The sequence below is a fragment of the Manis pentadactyla genome, chromosome 4 (assembly GCF_030020395.1).
Source record: "Manis pentadactyla isolate mManPen7 chromosome 4, mManPen7.hap1, whole genome shotgun sequence".
NCBI classification, from domain to species: domain Eukaryota; kingdom Metazoa; phylum Chordata; class Mammalia; order Pholidota; family Manidae; genus Manis; species Manis pentadactyla.
In genome coordinates this window covers 181,831,081-181,854,555 of record NC_080022.1, presented here as the reverse complement: position 1 = coordinate 181,854,555, position 23,475 = coordinate 181,831,081, and positions in this window count along the sequence as shown.

The following is a 23,475-nucleotide window of genomic DNA, read 5'->3' as shown; positions in this document are numbered from 1 at the left end:
TGTGGGCTAAGCCACTAATATTCAGAGGTTGTTTATTTGAGAAGCTTATGTTAATTATTTTAACACAGGTCTCAAACAGTTAGTTTTTCTGTTGAGGCAAATAAAGAAATACAAATTTTGAACATTACTCCTTTTCACTCTCTTTAGGGATGTGATTGGACACCCCCAACCTCCCCCACTGTGAACCTTAAGAGACAGATCAAATCTAGTTTGATACCGGTTTTGTTGGATGCAGTTTTCACTGCATAATACCATTATTGGAGCCGAGATTGGGGAATAGGAAATTTCAGTTTGTTTACACCAAAAAAGTTAGAAATGAAGATCAGATAAATGTTCATGAGCACACATTCCTTTTCCCTGGTATATATTTTTATATGAATATATCTTAATGAGCAGTTTTAGACTCTCCACCACTAAATAGCCAAAGAAAATAGAAAATTTTAGTTAGTGGCCTGGTGAGTTTTCTCCAAGTTGTTTAATGCTGTAGAAATAAAAAATATTTGGAATATTTACTAAGTTTTTCAGTTTTCTGTCAAAACTTGGAATAATATAGACAATGCTTTCACTGGTCTCTCAGGTAAGGGCTGAAGAAATACTAGGCCGCAGAAGTAATTCAGTTTTTTTCCCCCTTCCCTAAGAAAAACACTAGTGTTTTAAACATACGAAGTCAGCATTGGTTTTTGTTGTTTGTCAGAAATTATCATTCTTCCCTCTAGGCAAGTTGGCCCAAAACTTGATAACCCCACAGAATGATCCAAAATAAGAATTGAAATGCTGAAGAATTAGACACTTTATAAATCATGGGATTCCAAACTCCTCTCGTTGATGTGAACCCACTGAGTTACAAGCTCAGGTCTTTTGGTCGAGTGGAATCGCCCCTCACATGGCCACTTCTCTAGGTCATCTCTTTATCCTATAGGTCTTACGTAGAAACACCACCAGCTGTCGCATTCCCTCTCAAGCCTGGTGCACAAAGTTGGACCGACTCCTGCATGGGCTGTAATGATTTAACTCCCTTATCTCTTATACGTATTAGTGCATACCAGACTGGGTCCGGAATGATGGTGTGTCAGAACTTGGTAGGAGGTATATGCTCTTCTAATAAATTAAGGAATAAATTAGTGTCTTAAGTAGTTCAGGGTTGGTAACTACTGTTTAACTGGGTGATGGAGGGTGGGGGTGGGGTTGGCAAAAAATGGTAGAATACCCAAATTACAGGTGACAAACACAAAATGCTCCCATGTGGAGTTTGGAGTTTGCTGATTGTATAACAGCTACTGCCTAAATGTAAAGGTCATCTGCCCTTTTGCCATAACATTATGATCAAAAACATGAACCCATGCTTTTAAAAATAACTCCTTTGGCACTGAGAGGGATTGAAGAGAGAAAAAAAGAATAAGAAAGTAGACTCATAAGTTTCACTGCTCTTCCTGCCAATATATACAAACCCACATCCAAAACACATCTCATTGACATGCCTGTTGATTTTGTTTTCATGGCTGTCTGGAAGCTGGGCTCTTTCTCTTTCTCTACACTGAGACAAAGAGATATAAAGATAAACTCTGACCTTGCTTAGCTCCCTATAATGTCTCAGCTTTCCCATCTCCACCTACGTACATGTCCGGGTCACAGAGGGACTTGGCGTACACGTAGGTATGTCACTGAAGATTTAGAAAGAATATTGTGAATTCTTTTGTGCATACATTTTGAATTGGTAGTTTTGCCGTAAGAGTTACACATTTTACTTGGTTTTAGGAAGATTGGAAGTAGGTAGAAGAATCATAGCAGGAGACAGAGAAATGGAGATTTTGAATTTTTAGAGATTTTTAGAGTAGATTGCATCATCCCTGAGCAGCAATTACTGATAGATTTTTGTTACTGTTATTGGTAAGAAGCACTTACCCAGTGTCAGGGATTGATCTAAGTACTTTATAAATATTAATATATTTACTTCAAATACAACCTTATGAGGTGAAAGTACTATTGTTCCGTTTTACAGATGAGGAACCTGAGGCTCAGACAACTTGAGACACTTGTCTGAGGCCACACAGCATGCAAATGGAAAAGCCTGATTTGAGTTCACCATTTGCTCACTCCTCATAGACCTGTCCTCAGGAAGCCCCTCTCTGAATCAGGCACCACTCTCCTTGCTGGGTGTACAACACATTCTTGATCAAGATCTTTCAAAGCAGGTTTCTTTCACAACACTGAGTTCCTGTCATCACTGTAGGCAACCCCCCATTCCTTAGACCCTATTTCATATCATGCCGAGTTCTAGGAATAGGAGATTTTGAGAAATGGAATCTTTCCAAATTAATTCCCTGTTGTGTAGCACGCAGGTTTGTCTCTTTGCAGTACGGGTGCCTCTCTCACATTCGACTAGATTTCAAAGGGCTACAACACTCAGTTTCTATCCCATCGTTTAGAACATGTCAGGGGCTAATTTCTCTGTTCTCAACTACTCCCTTGTTATTGTAAATAAAAATGATAGAGATTGAGTGAAAGTAAGAAAGGTCTTGCAGGGAAAAACAACAAGGAGGCCCAGCATTGCCTCACCAAGTGAGAAAAGTATGCTGGTGAAAGATTTTATATTTTTCAAGGAGAGTAAAAAATCTCGCAGAAATCTCTGCAAACCCAGCCTTGAATGCAACGTAGCAAAGAAGTTTGGAAATGAACTCAGGGCATGCGGCGCTCCACTCTGGGCTTGTTCTGCTGAGGTGTAACCTCAGGGGCAAGCTGGGCGCCACGTGCTTCGGGATCTGTAGCCAGATTGAACCTGAGGTCTGGAAGGAGAGCACGGTGAACAAAGTGGTAGTTTGTTGTAAATAGAGGTCCCCAAGGACCACCCACTAAAGCAGACCCTTTATTCTCTCTGTCTACAGCTCTCTGCATTCGTGGCATGTCCTCCCATCGTGTACGTCCCATGAAATAGCACACCATCCTTGGCTTTTATTGCCCATAAATACAGTGGTGCAGAGTGTTGGAGCCCCGGTGACCTTGCCACTAACCGATGTATCCAGGGACAGCCCTTTGCAGTTTTCTCCTTTGACCTGCACGATCCTACTATATTTTAGTATCTCTTGGACTCTTCATAGCCTCCTATATGTTTATCTTTGAAGTCACTGTTCTGGCCTTTTGGAATTGGCGTTCCTAACAATGCTTCTGCCGTATTTTTCACACAGTTGCTTCTGCTCCTCGACCTAGATCTTGCCCAACCCTGGGAAGTCCTTCCACCTTGAGGAGGAGGTGCCCTTGAGTATGTTTCCCTCTCTATAGGTTTATCCCATCACATATGGCCATTAAGTGTGTGAGCATTTAATTGATCAAGTCAGGACCTGATTCATAAAAAGGGAGCTGTTAGTAAGTATGGTGGGACAATACATATAAATCAGGGCTCTCTAGGGAAAACTGGCCTGTCTTACCAACTATTTTGGTAATGTTTTTAGTGGATCATATATTTCTCCGACTGTTTACAACCTGCAGGAAAGGAAGGACCTCATTGGTATGTTATTTTCTGCTTATTTCATCATTTGCTCTAGCTTCACGCTTACTTGGAGCTCAGATATAATAACTATTGTATATAATAGCAAATATACATTTAAATATATACATGGAAAAATGGAAAAGTAATGTATTTATAAATAAGTATATAGCAACATGATACAGAACGATGTGTATAAATGGCAGCTGTGTTAGGGAGTGAGCTAGACACCGTAATAGTTTTCATCTTATGCTGAGGCATAAAGACGTGAAGGGAAGAGCTGAGATTCAGCCTCCAGTCAGTCAGTCGTGCAGCGGGAGTTACAGCCATGCTGCCCTCTCTTGCCAGTCTCCGTGGCAGGGTCCAAGGTCATCATACCACGTGGTTTCCTTTGATTTGTCCCTTCAGCTCTTTACTAGAGAGTAGCCAGTCCAGTTCACTATTTATTTGCCTTGTAATTGTGCAAATAGGAAAGGAACCTGAGGAGAGTACAAACACAAGAACAAGACAAAACATTTCTTTCTGGTAAGGCTGGGGGAGATGTCGAAGAAACCCAAATTCGACCATCTATGTCAGGATGAACGTGTCTTTCTGAATCAAGCTGTTTGAAAACCTTCACAGAGTTTGAACAAATGCACAGTAACCATCGCCAGTATGACTTTTATTTCTGTTTCTGGCCTAGACGGTCGTTACTGTGATCTAAGGAACAGTTCTACCCATGAGCGGCCACGTCTCCTGCTTCTCCTTGGTCTTGAAGGTAAGATAAGTTCATGCAGAACTTAAGAAATCGGAACAGCAGCATTCATGTCAAATAACTTTCACCTCTGTAGCTCCTACTTCGAGCTCCTTTCAACATGTAAGGATTCTGTTCTGCTTTCTCACTTTCTAGTATGTGTTGAATGGTATTCGTGCTCTGCTCTTAAGACAAAATACACACCTGAGGCTTCTCTTACTACAGTATTCTAGAGTTGATGTGTATTAGGTGCATTAGAACTGTTTACATTTTCAGCTTTCTGAATATATCATGTATTCCTGTTATAGCACAGCATAACCGGATTGGTAGAATCTATTGTCTGGTACCAATAATAACCAAAGATGATTTGGAATACCAATTAGATCTAATACCAGGGCAGGCTAAGCTGGAAACAGAATACAGCTGAAGTCGTGGCCCTTTTAGTCCAAGGGGACATGGAGGATCGGGGGTTGCAGTGGACCGACTCCTCACAATGTCCCGTATCTAAGAATTTGCGTGTAGAGGTAGGTAGTATTTTAGAAGGTAACTTTGTCATTCATCATTAGTATTTCGTGGCTTCTCTGCCACTTGCCATGCTTGTGATAACCATCTATTTCTGCTGAAGAACTGAATCAAATGGAAAATATTAAAGAATACAAGAGAGCTGAGAAATTCCATCGTATCTCCTAAGAATGGGAACAGAGTTTAGAGTTCAAATTGCTTTTTAAAGAATTCTACTATAAGAGCTGTTATTGAAGTATTTTAATTATAGCTGGAGGACTTTATCATTTTGTGATAAAAGACTTTTAAATAATTGGAGGTTTGTGTTCTAGATTTATTTTTCTACTTTCCAAAACAGTAAGTTTTTATCTTGTTACAATTTGATTTTACTTTATTTGATATTAAAACGTTGGCATATATGTCATCAGAAGTAGGGATTTTTTTTTTTTTCAAAGGTGGAAAGTTCTGGAATTTTTAAGATTAATAAAATTCAGCTACCTTAAAGCATAATTTGGTGCTCTGATTTCATGAACTTTCTCTCAGTCTCTTTGCACAAAGTTATCCAACCCTTCGGGCAAAGTTTTCCAATTATTATTACTTTTTAGTTCTTCTAGTTCTTAGAAATTCCAGGTATCCACAGAAGTTAAGACATATTTAGATGTTGATCGGAATCAATTAGCTCTACTCCTTGCAAGTGCATTATTACCTTATGCAACTAACATGAAAGTTATCATCTTTAAACAAAACAAAAAACAAGTTATTAAGGCTTACTATGTGTCATATTCTTTGGAGAGCTGTGGACACAAGGATATAAAGTGTAATTCCTCATCTTGAACAATTCACAACCTAGTGGGGAGATAAATAGCTATAAATCAATGCAACATGTTCTATAAATATGACATATACAAAATTCTGTTAGAACATGAGTAAAGGAGAGATTGATTTTTCTGAGGATGTTGGGGAGCGTTACAGAAGAAAAAGCGACCTTTGAGTTGGACATTAGAGGATATAAGTGGATTCCTTAGGTGGAAAGTGGAGGTCATCCAGGGAGTAGAGAAAAGACCGTAGGACATCTTCCCCTAGGGAGGAATGGGAAGTAGTCCAGGGTGCAGGGAAAGCAGATCTTAGCAGGAGCCCATATGCCAAGGGGTTTGCGTATGATTCAAAGGAGTTTTAACTTTGGGTGACCCTTCCAGGTCGGGTATCACACGGTAGTCAAGAGACACCTGACCTGAGAACCAGGCCACTTGTGTGGGAGTCCTGATCCTGCCATTAGCAAGAAAGGACCACTTGAATTAAGTTCTTTACTTTTCCTTCCTCCTAAGTGAGGTTGTTCCTGCAGCATTAGAATTCTGATTTATAGATTGAGGATAATGTTTTATCCAAAGAGACACCGAGTTAGAAAAATGAGTTTGTTAAGCCTTCAAAACTAGTAATGTGTTCAATTCCTATTCTAGTTGTAGCTGCTTCAGCTTATAACTAGAAATTGAATTTATATAGTGTAATCATGCAGGAGACTTGACATATAGGCTGACAATCTACAAATACCCTCAGCGAAATATTATAAATGAAGACTGGGAAACAGCATCCTCTAAAATTGGTAAAAGAAGAAATAATGACCTGAGACAAAGGACAGGACTATTTTTTTTAGACTAGACTTAAAAATCTTTCTAATCTTTGCGAGCATCTGGGCTGTAATGCAGACTCCCCAGAGGGTGTGGGAAGGGCTTCCCTGAGATGCTCAAGGTCAGGCAAGGGAGCTATTGGATTCTGGAAGAGGAAGGAGGAGTTGCAGTAATGAGCAGGCGGTGGCGGTAATTTGCAAGCTGAAATGGAGGAACAATGGGCTGAGAAACTCAGAGCCATTGCTCTCTTCCTGGTTCTCAGCTACCCTCTGACACTCAGCAGGCGAATATCACTCCCAGGGAACACAGGGCCCAGGATTCCTCACTGCCTTTTATGGAAGTACCATTTACTGACTGTCTACTGTGTATCTGTCACCATCATACTCACTCTGTACATACTCAGGAAAGCTCTGAGGGGGAGGAAGGAAATGAACACATACCGACATATGCTGAATACTTACTAAGTACTACAGCTTGTGCTGTGTGCTTCAGCGAACAGGATCTCATTAAAATCTTAGAGTTGCCCTCCCAGATATCATGTGATGATTAATCTCTCTCTTTATGTAAAATAAGGAATGTGGAGCTCAGAAAGGATAAATAAAGCCGCCCAAAGTAAGGGGCAGAGTCGAGCTTTGAACCTAGAATCCTTGGCTCCAAAGGCCACTCCTTGCTGCAGCATCCTAGGAAGGTATGCCAACCAGTTCCCAGTGGGACTGGTTTCTCCCTGGGTCATAGCTTATACACTGCTGGCAGATTTTTTCCTTGAAAAAATACTCCATTTGAATCTGTTCCTACAGGTGGTAGAGACATAGCTATAATGGCTGACACAGGACCAGTGGAAGGGTGTCCATTTTTCTTTCTTTCTTTAGTTAAGGCTTGAATTGGATCCAGCTGTTCTTTGATGCAGAGGCCAAAAGACCCCAATATCCTGCTCTTTGTTTTCTGGGAAGTTATTGGCTATTGCTAGCCAAAGGCCAGGGTAGAATCCCTTGAAGAGCTAAAAAGTTGGTCAGTGGGTACTGGGGAGCAAGGTCAGGGAACAGCAAAGAGGATGGTATTTCAAGGTCAAGCCTCAGGTTCAGGTCTGGCTAAAGCTATGTGTTGACCCCAATGGGGGATAGTCTGTAAATAAACCTGAACAAAGAAGCCAATTGGATTCTTCCCACCTTTTACTTAGAACAAATAATAATGTAATAATTTAAAAAATCCTCATCACTTATCGAGTTATTACATGCCAAGTACTGTGCTAAGCTCTTGATAAACACCATCGTCATCATCGCTGTTAGGTGAACACTTATTATGTGCCATGCCCTTGGACTAAGCACTTTGGTCTTCATCATCCTGTAAGGCATGTGCTAATATATTCCTCATTTTTGAGGTGAAGAAACTGAACCTTAGCTTAACTTTTCCAATGTACCATAATTAGCTATCGACAGAGGTGGGGAACGAGAATAGAGATGTTTACGGAGATTTTCAAAGGGCTAAAAATCTGTTGCAATAGGATTAAAAGAAAGGGAAGGGGAAAGAGCAAAATCATCAGGAGGACTGAGCAATTTACCGACGTCTTGTCCCATGCCGGCATTAACCCCCTGCCTCTGTAGCAACTCGTTTCCCTTTTCATCTTCTGGTTTCAGCAGCCAGAGTGTGGTGACCATTTGGATTGGCACAATCCTAGGCATTTCCAGAACTGGGATTCCCAAATTTCCTGCTTCATAGCAGCTCCAGTGAGATGACCAAGCATGAGATTGGTCAGGCAATACCTTTATGGATCAGCTTGGTCAGACTATGTAGCTCACAATGAAACTTGGAACTCAGAAGGGATTTTGATCTTCCCAATGTCTGATGCGATGGAGGGCTGTTGGTGAGTCACTCCCTTTTTCACGGAATAGAGGCATAATTCCCGGTGGAATAAACAGCTTCAGTTCACTGGCGCCCAAGGAACTAGCACAGTGGGCAGATGTCCGAACTCTACTGGCCATGTCCCAGATGCAAACAATAGAACCCTGGCCAGCTTCTAAAGAGAATTTCTGAAGCCATGGTTTTACCTTGGCTGGCCAAAAATGCCTTACGAGACCGTAGTTATCCACAAGGGTCTCACTTCATAAAGAAGGAAAGGATTGGGGAGGGCAAGTAACGTGAGCTTATATTCTCTGATGGAGTTTGAGGAAAAGTGCTCAGAAATGTTGCCTCTTTGCCCTCTTGGATGATGGATTGCTTCAGTTTTATGAAATGCTGGGGCTAAATCCCTTCAGCGTTGGGACTCCGTGAATATTAATTGGTCCCGAATAAGAAGGGTGAGGCCTTGCTTATTGCCAGTCTGGGACAGTCATCATCATTGGTGTTTTCCAGACTCTTTGTTTTAAAGGACATATTTTTAGTGGGGGAAACTCAGAGAGTTAGGTTTGGGAAGGAGATTTTTTTTTTTAAGCTTTCCACAGCCATCAGGTTTTTTTGTTCCTTAAAAGTTGCATCCCGTTAAAGCCCTATAATGACATCACCTTGTCTGAACAGATCCTATTTCATGCCCTCTAAAATGGATGTAGATTACAAAATTTAGGCTAATCACTTTTTACAGTTCCTAGAACTTTGTCTATTTGTGTGTTTGTAGTGCTTTCATATATATCATCTTCCCTCAAGGTAAATAAAGTAGGTATTGTTTTTCCTCTTTTACAGGCACAATCAGTCGTTAAGTAACTTGCAAATGATAAATTACAGTGAGTGAGTGGCAGGACTGGAACTTTAATCTGGGTCTCCTGATTCCAGGCGCCCTCTGTTTCCTATAGAGCTCTCATGCCATCCATATGGGCCACTCCTGGCTTTCTACCACTCATTCCATGAATGGGTTCAGTCCTGGCTGTGACATCTTCTCCATAAACAGGAGGAGAGTGGGGCCTAGACAAAACTGTATCTGTATTATTCACCTGGGGCCAAGAAACAACTTTTGCTTCTTGGATGTATTAATTTTGGGCACAAACTGTTTGTCCTGGAGGAGTAAGGTACCTGCGACCTGAGTGGGGAAGAAGAAAGCATTTCCTAAGGCATATGAAGAGGTGAATTTTCGCCAAGTAACCGAATTTTGTCAGTCACACTAAGATGATGAAAAGAAGGGAACACAGATGAATTTGGCTGTGTAGGATTAAAAACATAAAAACATTAAAAATCACATTGTCACTTAAAGGGGGTTTTTCTCAGAGCCACCGAATATCTATCTACAGTTCCCTTGAGACGTAATTCTGAAAGGTAAGAAGAATTGCTAAATTAGAGGAAAATAAAATAGAACAACTCCCCCTCAACTTCCAGAAGACTCCAGCCAAGCCTGAGTTCTAACCCTCTTGGATTTGGAGTGGGTTCTAAACTTGGCAAAGAAACACGAGCCCATCCCTACTGGAAATCTCTCAAGAGAGTCAGTTCCAGCTTTCCAAAAACTTTCAGTCCAAATATCTTTGGCCCCACATCTGAACCTTTGTAGTACTTGACATCTATTAGAAATTACCAAGTCAACTTCAGAAACCTAAAATCGAGCTGAACTCCAATGGGTGTATGAAGTCAAACTGATAAGATTGCCATATAACCGAAGCAAACACTGAGCCTGACTTGAAAACCCTTGTGAAGGTTCACTCACGTTTTTGGCAAGAGCTCAGAGATCTTTGGAGATACCGACTAGGAGGAAGAGGAGGGAGATCTCACTTTTCTCTTCTAATCCATTGCTTCCAGCATGAGCTACTGTACTCCATGACCCCAGAGGACAGGGCCCCCAAATGTAGCATAACAATGGCCCCTGTGAAATCAGAGCTCTTTCAAAACAAGGTGATAATTTTTCCTAACCTGAGTTAACCCAGTGGAGCTAGTAACAGAATAAGAAAATTACTACTTTGACTTTACCGAGAGATTGGCAGCCTTTTAAGTTGGAAAAACCCTGATAAGTTTGCTCACAAAGACGGAAAGGCACTGACAGATCAGATAAGACATTAATTCAATTTGGAACTCTCTAGAGAACAGAGAGGAAGGGCCAATGAGAGGGGCCTGAACCAGCCTAAAAGCTGAGAAGACCTTCCAAGAGGCTGATGGACTTTTCAGTTTGGTTGGTTGGCTGCTTGTTTCCTTAAAGGATGCTATCATGGAGAAAAGATGACTGTTTAATTTGTCTCCTGTAAGCTTTGGGGGTATGGTAACTTTGCAATCTGTTGGCGAATGTCTAAGGCTCATGGTCATGTTGTCTAAAAAGTAATATATGCTAAATCCATTTGAAGCTGCAGGAAGTAGCAGGGAAAACCATAGGCTGGCCCAAACATCCTGCCACTTACACAGCAGTGTAACCTGGAGGTCCATCACTTAATTTTTCTGTGCTTCAGTTTCTTCAGCAGTAAATGGTTATTACAATATCTTTTTCAGGGTGTCGTCGTGAAAGTTGAATGAAGGGAATGTGTATTCAATCAGCATTGTATCTACCTTAGAATATATTCTAGAAAAGATATTTAATCTATAAGGAAATGCAAAAATTCATCTGTTCTTCTACTCATTCATCCCTTCCACACTCTCATATTATTTTTAGGATAAGAAAACGTAAGCTTGTCTCTGGAGTATTGTTTCATGATATGATAAGTACTGGATTCCTAGCATATAGTACCTTCCACCTCCAAATCAAAGCAAAGGAGATAACACAGAAAATATATTTATTATCATTCTTCCCTCTTCTTTTCCCTTCTAGCTATTTCATTAGTCATCCTGCCTGCCTTCCTTTGATTCGTTGTGACTATTTTTTCTTCATTGTAGGACAAAGTAGCCAGCAAGTTTTACCATGTTTAGAATAAATGATTTGAGTGTTTGATGCAACAGAAATGGTATAAAGTTTAAACAGTAGTTTTTGGCTGATTTTGTACGATCCACTGAAACTCTGATGTCCACTATGCAGCACGTAAGACTTTCATAAAAATGACAGAGAATGCCCTCTCTCTCAACCCCGCTGTCCCCCACACTATGGAAGGTCTCTGGCATCTCCTATCAGTCCCTCTGTCAGTGGGATAACATGTTTGCTTTTGTTTTATTATATTTGTGTTTTATAGGTACCATGGCAGCAAACTAAGGAATCAGGATTATAACAATTACGAACTACTCAGTGTCTTAAAACAGTAGCAAGAAGAAGTATTCCTCATAATCCCACTATGTATATTGTTGTTGTTCTTAACATACATTGCAAAGTGCAGTTAAGGACAGCGTTCATGTCAGAACATCAATGGCTGTCTCAGGAAAAGTGGAGTTTTTGTTTCATTGGCGTGGGGTTCAGTCTTTGGAAGACAGCTTCAGGTGTGGTACCTGGGAGGGTGGAAGACAGGACAGAGGAGTGGTTTTTGGAGGTTTTGGCATTTGGAGTCTTATGATGGCTCTGCTCTGTGCTAGTTGTGTGACACTGGGCAAGCTACCTAACTCGAGTGAATTCTGTCACCTGTAAAAATGGGATTGTAACAGCTGCTTCTCAGGGCTGTCCTGAAGATCAAATGAGATTCTGGGATGGGAAGTGTTTGGTAAAGAGGGTAACATGCTGTTAAACGACTGGTAGCTGTTAGTTGAGGTTGAGAAAGACGAGTCCGGATGACAAGTACTGGGCCCGGCTTTCAGGCTGGACCGCCTCCGTGGCTCGCTTTGTGGCTTGCTCTGTGACGTCAGTGATCTGCCCGTGATTTCTCTGCTTTTCCCGTGTTACCCGGTGGAGACTGCTACATTTGAGCCATTGGGGAGCCATTGGGGAGCCATTGGCTTCCTGCTACTGTAGCTGTCAGAGGTTTTTTTTTTTTTTTTTCAATCCCTTGAGAGAATATTTATTATCTGCTGTGTATCTGACATGGTTCTAGGCACTGGGGATACATTGAATAAAGTCTTGAAGGTCGCTATTCTCATGGAGCTTACATTCTAACAGAAGAAAACACAATGTACAATAAATAAATAATATGCTAGGTAATGATATACGGTATAAGGGGAAATAGAGCAGGATCTAGAGGGTTGCAATTTTATACATATAAAGATCAGGGAGTCAGAGTTTTTAAAGGGCCAGGTAGCTCACGCATCTGTGCGCAAGAGGAAGTCTGAGCCTGCCTCTAGGTGACGTCCTTTTCAATAAGCTGATCTTCAAGTAATGAATGACCCTCCCTCCCTTCCTTACATTTTCCCTCCCACCCTGAACTCCTCCCTCCTTCCTTGTCTCCCTTATTCCCATTCAGTCATATATTCAACAGTAAGTACTAATTTGAGTACTAATTATGATCCAGAGATTTGTTGAGACTTTATATTAACAGCAGTGAACTGTATGCTGTCCCTGCCGTCACAGAGCTGGCATTCTGAGTGTGGGTGGCAGTGGGGGAGGGACAGGAAGTAATGACATGTAGAACCAAATAAACATTATGCACATTCTGTGGCAATAAATACTAGGGTGAAATATGACACTGGATAATAGGATAGAAGCTGCTGGGGGGTTAGGCTAGAGAAGATGCTTCTGGTAAAAGAGCATTTGTGCAGAGATCCAAGAGGCAGGTGAAGGAGAAAGGCACATGACTGGGGGAAGAGCATTCAGCAGAGGGAACAGCCAGTGTAAAAGCATACTGGAGGACTTTGGGGTTCCCTCTGTGCAAAGCCATCAGAGGATTTTGAGTGGATGAGGGTCTGGATAAAATGACACTTTTTAGAATGATCTTCTGGAATCCAGTTGGCACATGGCAGTAAATACTGAGTTAGACAGGAACTATCATGGATAGGGAGGATTAGCCCTCAGAAAACAAAGGGTATTCTCATAATGGAAATGTCTGCTTTTTTATTGAATAGTAATGTTTAGTTAAAAAAAAAAAGGAAGTGCTAAAGTTTCTACCTAAAGATGCAACTTCTAGCTTTCCCCTCATTTTTCCTTATCGCTTTTCTGTTCTCACTGGCTTGTGAATTATTGTTATTCTTTCTCCCAAGTAATTTAGTTCAATTATGAAGCTTTATTCATTCAATGATCCATATAAGAAAAACAAGCCAAGTACATTGCATGCAATATACTGATTCCTTTAAGATTCACTTATCATCCCATTTTGTAGATAGTAAGACTGAGTCTTGAAGTACTTTCTCAGTGTCATATACTTAGCAATTTCTGAAGACAAGATTTTACCTAGGTCCATCCGATTCAGTCCACAGTTTTCACTACCACACAATATTGCTTCCCAGCCACTCGCTCACTCACTCATTCACACAAACAGTTATTAAATGGGAAATTATTAACTGCACCAGGTATTGTGTTAGGGCATGATGTGGAATGTACATTTAGTTGTATATATCAAATCAATTGTATTCCTTCAAAATGAGCTTAATTTTATGTCCGCCAAAATTTAAACTAGTGAAATGAAGACTTTCCTTATAATGGGAAATTGTGCTTCTTTTTGTAATCATTAAGAGTTGGAGTACAACATTAAAAAGAGGGTCTGAAGTCCTTCAAAAATATTTTGGGTCCCATTTTTCTTTAAATGGAGATAGGTCTTCATTCAATGATTTCATGATAATCACCTGTGTTTTATTTACTGTCATAATATGTTGATGAATGGCCTTCCCATCCCTTCTACCAAAAGGACCAGTTTTCGGGAGGAGTAAGAATGATTGCAGTGGCTAAAGCCAGCTCACAACTCTGCCTTGTTGATAATGGGAAGGTAGGTCTTCCGTTTTTAGGCAGAGCTGGAAGATTGGTAGGTTCGGCAAGATGAAAACACACATTGCTTCTTTTACCGCATGGGTGTGCCTGTAGTGTATCCATCTAGGATCTCCCTCTAATTTATACTTTTTTCATTTCATAACCATTGGGAGGTATTTGATCATTTTTTTCCCTTATGTTATAGAAGGAGAAAATGAATCTGAGAGGGTTTTGTGAATCATCTAAGATCCTAAAGATACTTGACTAGAACTTGAGTGTATTAACCAGGGTTCTCCAGAGAAACATGAACCAATTTATATATATGTGACTGTACCTGGCTCCTGCAATCATGGAGGCTGACAAGTCCCCAGGTCTGCAGTCCGCAGGCTGGACACCCAGGACAGCCAATGGTGTAGTTCCAGGCTGAATGCTTTCAGGCTAGAGATCGACGAGGAGCCAGGATTTCAGGTGGGTCAAAGGCAAGAATGAAATGATAGCTCAGCTCACTAGTCGGGGAGGAGAAGTTCCGTCTCACTCATGAAGGGTTAGCTTTTTTGCTGTGTTGAGGCCCTCAACTGGTTGGATGAGGCCCACCCACATTAGTAGGATAATCTTCTTTATGTAGTCTACCAATGCAAATGTTGATCTCATCCAAAAACACCCCCAAAGGCACATCCAGAATAATGTTTGACCAATTATCTGGGTACCCGTGGCCCAGTCAGGTTGATACATAAAAACTAGGCATTGCAATGAGTCTCTGTCTCCTTCCTTGCACCACGTGTATCTGACTATGCTCCCTCCTAACACTCCCCCTAGCACACACACCCAATAGGCAGCAACACAGTCACAGGAAAACAACAACAAGCATAAGAGAGAGAAAAATAAATCGTCAAACATTTTTTCTGGAAGAATATTCTCCTGAATGAGAAAGGAGTTTATAAGCTGCGTTGAATCTAAACAAAAGATTTTTATCAAAATTATTTGTCTGAGGTTGATAGTCACGTGAACATCCCGTCATAAGACATAAAGACGCATATCCACATGTAAGATACAGACACAGGCATTTAAAAAAACTGGAAATGGAAATCGCAACGGAGATTGCTTGTGCATTTTAATAAGTCCCTGAAGTGAATCAGTACCTAAGTAAGTTCCTGATTCATTGCATACCATGAAGTGACCCGGAGGCCTTTCAGCACTCCCAGGCGTCCAGCTTGCTTGCCTTGGCCTGACTGAGAAAACCGCAGCTCTCTGCCTTGTCCACACACTCAGCAAGAAGGCTGCGTGAGGGCAAACGTTCTGCCGGCGCGGACTTCATTCGGAAGGCCTTGGGACAATGAAGGGCTAATGCGTCTTGACTTCTGACGGTGTCAGATACTCTGCTACTACTTTTCTTTCCATTTCTCACCTTCCTGAAGGAGGGGAGGAGTGAGGGAGAAGGAATGTGTGGTAGGAACTCCCCCTTATACAAAGACAGTCTTTTTTGAATAAAGGTCCCACATGCAGAATCCACATTGCTTTGGTAACTGGTTAACTCTTTCTTAACTTGCCCACAGAAGCTTGCAGAGGTTGAATGGGAGGAGAGACTAGCAATGCTTAGTTCGCAAGATGAATGTAAGAGGGGAAACTAAAATGAAGTAAAAATCGGTGCGTGTATGTGAAATAGGGACAAGAAGAGAGTTGAATGCTCAGGACCGATAGGTGTCAGTGTTCTGAGCAGCTGCTTATAGCAGCATATTGAGCCCAAAGTCCCATCTAGGCACCTGTGCCTTTCTTTCTTGAGGTCTGTTCAATCCTAAAATGCTCTGGAATTTGGGAATCCTTTATCTCCTCTTGTCGTCCTCTTGGTTAAGAACGTGAGGACATTGAGATATCAGAACCTAAGTAAAAAATAAAAACCTTCCTTTGTGGTTGTAAAAAGATTTTTTTTTTTTTTTTTGTTAAAGATACTTTTCTTTCACTATGCGGTGGAAGGATGGAAATGGCATTAGAGAATGGGAGATAAACCTGAGCTGGACCCCTCATTAGAAGTTGGGTGCCTAGAGATAACTCTGCCTGGGACTGAGAGTGTGCATGTATGTAGATGTGTGCTAATAATATGCAAATAAGCACCAGCTAAAATGAATTGAATTTTTGTCAGTCTAGTCATTCAGTGAGACTGGGAAATCTGCTATAAAATGGGCTAGGCAGTTCTGGGGCAGCAGAAATCTCCCAAGAGCCATAAGTACTCACTATAATACTTTGTCCAATCAGAAAACTCTTCTAATACTATTCCCAATATAGATTTTTCTTGTTAGGAAGCTCATTTTATGGCAGAAGATTTACTGATATATTATGTCACTGCTGCAAAATAAACTTTGCCCATGGGAAGAGTTTTATTCTCTTTCTTTTTGGGGAAACTGAGCACTTTTTAAGTTCTGGGATGATACTTCTGCTGTATAAAGGTCAAACTTCTGATCCTCTGAAAGAATAGGAGTTTATCAGAATAAACTTGAGTGTGTGTATTTGTGTGTGTTACATAGAAAGATCCACTTGGAATAAAATTTACTAAGGAAGCACACGGAAGCAGTTCTAGTCAGAGTTGGCAGAAGAAGGAATGAACTAACTTTGTAATGTGAGCTATTTAAAAAGAAGTCAATTCAGAAAACCATCTGTACTAACTTACTTGAGGGATGAAAAGGAAGACAGGCAGCAAGCACATGATATGTGTGTGAAGGGAGGGTTACTTTCATCCCACCTTTCAGGGAGGAGGGCTGGGCATCTGAGTACTCTGCATGTGTATCTATTGGTAGTATTGAGAAAAACAAGACTTAAGCCACATTGAAAGAAAACTTTTTCCAAGACTTGGTGTTCCCAATTTTAGAATATCTGGGTCTAGAGCAAAGCTGTATGTCTTCCCTGGTTTTTATCCCATGACTCGTATCATTCATTCCTTTAACTATTGCAAACTAAAGGTCTTGCTGGCAGATCATTTTATTGTTTATCTCTGGTAATGGGTGTATTCATCTCCAACCCTGTCAGCAGTAGTATTTTAAATTGTGCTTTGTCCCCTTCCAGAGAAGTTGCTTATAAATGGCATAATAATAATAATAATAATAATAACAACAACAATGATGGCATCACCAGTCGTACCATCTGCTGCCATTTATTGAGCTTTAATTGTGTGCCCGGAGTAGTATAAGTGGATTTAGGATATGTTGATCAGCCACTCAGATTCTGTTTTCAAACTGCTGGATTCAAATCCTGACTCCATAATTTACTCTTTAGGGTCCCATGGGTACTTTATCTCACCCTACTCTCTTCACCTATGGAAAGGATATAATCATATTATTTCCTAGTTTTTTGAGGATGAAATAAAATGATGCAGGGAAACAGCTTTGCACTGTGCCCGGCAAATGGTGAGCACTTAATACATATTAGCTGTTAGTACTATTTTTCATTATTCCAGTGTTTTATTTAATCCTCACAACAACACTGAAGGATAAATGTCATTAGGTCCGTTTTACAGATTGTGCAGCAGAAACTTAGAGATATTGAGTAATTTATCCAAGTTTGTGTGTCTTGTAAATACTGGAATAGGGTTTGAATTTGCATCCACCATTAAGGTGGCTTTTTGCCACTAAGCTAGACTATCCTATAGCCTGTTCTTCTGTGATCTGACTTTCAAAGGCAGCACACATCTCCCAGCAAGTATGATAAGAAGAGTATTGTTTACTTCCTCATAATAATTACTAAAATGCCAAGCAATTTCATACATTATTTCTAATTATTTCACAACAGTTACATGAAGTTGACATTCTTTTTTCATTTGGAAATACACGGATAAACAAAACTTGAAAAATTTTAAAGTGCTCTGTAAATTGTAGGTTCCTCAAGAATTATTGTCAAGCTCCTGCCTCAGGGCCTTTGCACTTCCTGCCTAGAATGGTTTTCCTCCAGATATTCACATGGCGCAGACCCTAAACTCTTCCAATTAGTGAGGTCTTCCTTGACTGCCCTATTTAAATTATGAATATCATCCCTACCTTTGTGAGTTCTTAAACCCTTTTTTTTTTTTTTTTGCTATCACTTACCCCCAAATGACATTCTATACTTTATACTTAAGTGTTTGTTTATGAATGGCATCTCTCTCCCCACTAGGTTAGTTCCACAAACAAAGGATGTTTGTATCTTTTGTTCACTGCTGTCATCACATTCCATAGGAGAGGGCTGGACAAATAGAAGGCACATGAAATCCATTTCTTTAGTTAATGAATAAATGGATGTTACCTCACATTTTCTAGTGGCTGCAAATTCTATGACCTGTATTTTCTAATTGCTGTACCCAGTACTTTTTTGGGCCACGTCACTCTTTGTATATTATTTGATACTAGAGTCTTCATACAGTCTGCTTATAATCATCCTCACAATAATTGTTTTATTTCCTTGCAAAAGAGTGTTATCGAGGGCCTAAGGAGCACGTATAAACTAAGCATTAAATATCTGTAATCTGCACAAATCTGCATGCCTTTTGTTCTGTTTCCACACAGTCTCCCATTCAAATAAACACCAGTCCCAAACTGACATTCACTGGAAAGATGTTTTTATCTTTTTACTGATACTTATCAAAAATCGATATATTTTTATTCCACTTACTACACATGCCAGGATTTTCTAAAACACTCCATTCCCGCCTAATGCAGATACTCTCTTGCCCACCAACCAGAATCCCTCCCACATTTCCCAAGGAAGAAAAAGATTCTCCCTAAAGCTCTCCTTTTTCTTTTCCTCTGCCTCTCTCTGGCCTTCCAGATGGAGTCTGTCCTTTTTTATGAGTGATTCTTCTCTTCCCACTGTGAATTAGCAATCAAGTCTGGGCTTCTCTTAATTATCCCCTCATCCATTACCCCTGATTCTCCATAACAAAGGGTCAAGATTTGGGAGACCCAGACTTCTTCTCCCCAAAGGGAGGAGCTATGGTAGTTACTTGAAGTCACTTATTTCTTCTGACATATACAGAGCCACTTAGATCTCCCTGAGCACTTCCTCTCCTTTCGTTTGGGAGAATTTTGTTGCACTTCACCACGACTTGTGTCCAGCAGCTTGGCGATAACCTTGGTAATGACCCTACTGCTTTGTGGACATACTCCCCGAAAAGACAGGGAGGGCAGGTAGGAAGAAGGGTTGAAAGTAGGAAGATGGAGAGAACATCGTACGTTTGTTTTATAACATTCTCTATCCTAGAAACTTAAAATGGTTTATGTGAGCTCAGACCAACCTAAACATTTTAACCTGTCAATCACAGCATGTTTGTTGACATAAGATGGACAGATAGTAAGATAATTATTAGAGGGAAAAGCTCTGCTCCCGTCTCTGGTATCTCGGCATTAATTTCAGGGTTTTGTTTTCCAACCTGGCTAAATAACACTGAGAAAATAAATGTGCTCTGATCATTTTAGCTCTTTAAGCAGTGTCAATGTGCTTAGTGTTCTCTAATTTGTTTATGGCTGGGAATCATGACTTCTCCTGCTTATTTCCTTCAACAGCTTTTTTCCCTAGCCCATCTCACTGTTGGTTCTTATGTCTATGTGTTTTACTTAGCTGTCCCTATCTCTGTAGTTGTCTTTGTGTCGATTGCTTTTTTGAAAAAAAACGGAGGGGGTTGCAATTAGTAAGGAAAGTCGGAGGCACAAACTCTGAATGTGTTTTGATTCCAGGGATCTGGGATGGAATGAGGAGGTCCCCTTCTCAAGAAGTTCCCTGGTTACATATGTCCGGCCAGGGGTACAGTGTTGGTGTTCCAGTGGAAGATTCCAGAAACCCCTTGTCTGGTTTGCCCAAAGGAGAACCACACCTGCCCATTTCTGTCCTCACTGGCAGGGGATCTTGGGGCCTTCCTGCATCCTTTTCCTGATGGTTCCCTCTCTGGATCAGTTTTTTTCAGGCTATAGTTGAGGCACTTATATCTTTAGCCTTGAAGGTTCTATGTTCTACAGCGCCAAAAGAAAACGTCACTTTAGGGAGGAAGGGAAAGAGGGATGATGCTAGCCCTTCTTGAGATAATCCATCATTAAGCCAAACTGTGACCAAGTCATCACTCGAGAGTTTGCAACCCTCAGTAAAGGATGTGAGTGAAGGGTGACGAAAACTCAACTGTGAATGAGAACTGATGGGTCCTAGTTCCAGATCTTCCTTCCTCTGACCATGTGACCTTAAAAAGTCCTTTCATTTTACTGTATACTGAAGCAGGTGGACTATAGGAGCCAATGATTTGATTAATGACTCACTCCATGAAATGTGATTTTAGATCTTTTCCCTTGTTTTATTGTGGAGGGTATAGTTTCCTGGGAGAATGCTGCCCATGCAGTGGGGAGATAGTTGAATATAATGATAACTTCAGGTTTTATTCTGATAGATTGACTTTTACTGAAGTCTTAAGAGTGTGAACTAAGGAAATACCGTCCTGTCCAGAACTCTTTAGGGAGGCACTGTAGCCTGGGAGCTAAGAGAGGGCATCTGGGACCCGGTCCGGAATCTGTCACTATTAGTCATGCGACTGAAGAGCCAGCACTTTAATCTCTGTGTTCATCTGTATTCTCATGCATTTATCTCATAAAAATATTTTGGAAAATAAGTTAGGAATATAAGGAACTTACACCAGAGCCTTGTTTGTAAGAGGCATTCATTAGTATTAGTTGTATTCTGACTTCTGAAAGTCTTAATGAAGACTAATAAAGGCCAAAAAAAAGGATGCAGAAGGGAACATTCATACATTTTTGATTTACTCAGTATATGATGAGTACTTTGCATGCATCATACGACTCCTGCATGCCGTCAGTATTGCAGAAAAGAGCACTACTTGGCTTCCAGTTTCAAGGAACCATGCAGGAAGAGAATAGGAGGCAAAGAGCTATAGGAACTTAGTGGTGAAGGCGATGTCCTCGATATACCCAAACCCAGCCTGCCAGAGCATAAGCGGTATATGATGAGATACATTAGCCACAAAAACCAAACTTAACACCAGCCACAGGCAGGGCATTTTAATGCCTGATCTGTTAGATGTAAGGTTGGTGTTAATCAGGAATTTTCTGCGGGGCTTGGGGATCTAGAAATCTAGCATGGACTGCTAAGATTCTGCCACTTATTCACTCTTAACTATTCCCCTAGGGCGGGAGTTCTTAAATACCTGTGCAGACTGAGACACCATATTGTAGTTTTAGAAAAAAACCAGCACAGGCTTTATTTTAAACCTTGAGGATTCTCACTCAGTAGGTCTTCGGGTCAGGCCCAGACATCTGCACTTTGAAAATGCTCCGCGGATAATTGCGTGTCTTTGGAGGAGGAGGACGGGTCTTCCAAGGGAAAAGCTTTCTGAAATACGGGAACATTTACTAGGCATGTGACTCACATTTACCGTGACTGTGTATATCCACATCTCTACTAATAACTCCTTCTAAAGGAGCAGCCCCTAGACAGACCATATTTATTATATCCTTTCTAGTATCCCTGGCAGAGTTAAATGATCAACAGTTGAGAGCAGTCATGGCCAGGAAAATCTCAGTTTAGCGATCTCCTAATTCAAGATGTGATGGTTTGTAACATATCAGCTTGGCTAGGTTGAACTTCATTTCCCAGAATTCCCTTCCTTGTAGGGTAGCCAGATTATGCAAATAAATGCATGGCACTCAGTTAAATTTAAATTTTATGTAAACATCAGATACTCTTTTAGCCAAAGTATGTCACACACAATATTTGAGGCATACTAAAAAAATTGTTGTTTATCTGAAATTTGAATTTAATTGGGTGTTCTGTGTTTTATCTGGAAACCTTACTTTCTTGTATATCTCTGGTTAAGGTGGACCTCAAAGGAAGATTCTTAGAGGATTTGGAGGGCAGGAAGGAAGCCGCAGCCATTTTATAGTTCAGTATTTTGTTGCTAATCTGCGAACTTGTCTCATTGGTGTAAAGCAACAGAGGGACCCAAAACTGCTCTATCTTCCCCTGAATCCTCCTTCAGGTTCCCTAACTCCTAGACCAGGATTAAGTGTTTAGTTTTGGAATGAAGGGCCCTGACTCCTGCAGGGTAACCTCAGCACCGAGGTCAGAGGCAACAAGCACCGATACAGGTGGCTGACCATCCTAGTGAGGTTCCAGTTCATGCTTGTGAGTTCTCACCTGACCTTGATCTTCCCCATTTTATGCCGTTGTTCCGCCCCAGCTGTCTGCCCATCTTGAAACTCCAGCATCAGACCCAGAGGCAACAGTCTTACAGACTTAACAGTTTTACTTTTACTTACTTAATCAGCAAGGACAGTTGGGTAAAGCCAGTCCCCTGTGGCAAATCAACAGTTTTCATCAGGACCTCAGAGAGGAGTCCAGGTAAAGGATTCGGTTATGTGTCCCTGGCCATTGCCTACTTCTGTCCTACATAACCAGCCTCACTGTCCAAAACTGAGTCTTTTTCTTTATCAATCACCATACTAAAATGCCTTCTGTTACCCTGAGGTATCAGTGTCTCTGAAATCTGTGTTAGAGAAAGGGGAGCAACAGTAGACTGAGCACATCAGGGTTCTACCTTCTGTGGTGGAACTGTGTACATCTGCAAGCCGACTTGGCCAGGGTCTGTCTCCCCTTGTAATTTCCTCTAGATAAATGAGTAGGTCATTTGCTTATTTACCTATTTTATTCACAAAGGAATACAAATCATAAAGAAATAAAAAATAAGTATCTTATTTACTTATTTATTCACAAAGGAACCATAAAGATAGAACATAAGAAACTGGGAAACAAATATACAGGCTTCCAGTTATCTTGTTTACTCATAGAGGTTGATGTCTAGTCTTCAAGGTAATTTCTTTATTTAACACAGCAACGTGCAGTCCCTGTACCCTTTCAGGTCATCTCACCCATGTGGGTTGCTGAATCTTGAAACCTGCATGTTTTGAGTATATGCCTAATGACATTTATGTGTTTGGGCACAAAGTATATGAGTGGTATAGAGAGAAATCAGTACTTTAACACTAGAGGCATAGATCCAACATATTAAAAGAAGACTCAGATTTTAAACACGTGTACTCTGTGGCTATTAAGCTCTCTACAAGATAGCCATTGATATGCTTCTTCTGATGCATATATCGCCCATCCTTTCCTTCAGTCCAAAGTGGTGATACCAGTTAACCTTTAACCCTTTACTCTCTCCAGTTGCTGACTTACATTTGCAACGGTCTTATTTCACATAATATTTTAAGTGTCTCCTAAAGTCTGGGCCAAGTCCACACAATAACTCTAGGAAAAGAAAAGGTATACCAAGGGCGGAGAATGAAACCCACAAAACCACCTTAAATTCCAAAGAAATCAGAAAGTATCCCTTTTCCATACGAATAGCTGTAAACCCCAGGAGCTGCAATTACCCTGCAGATCTCTACGTCATTTGCTGGACCACAATATTTTTCTTCCTTACTGAACCTTCTTTTTTAAAGACAGATTTTTCTGTTGATGAAGACATGAG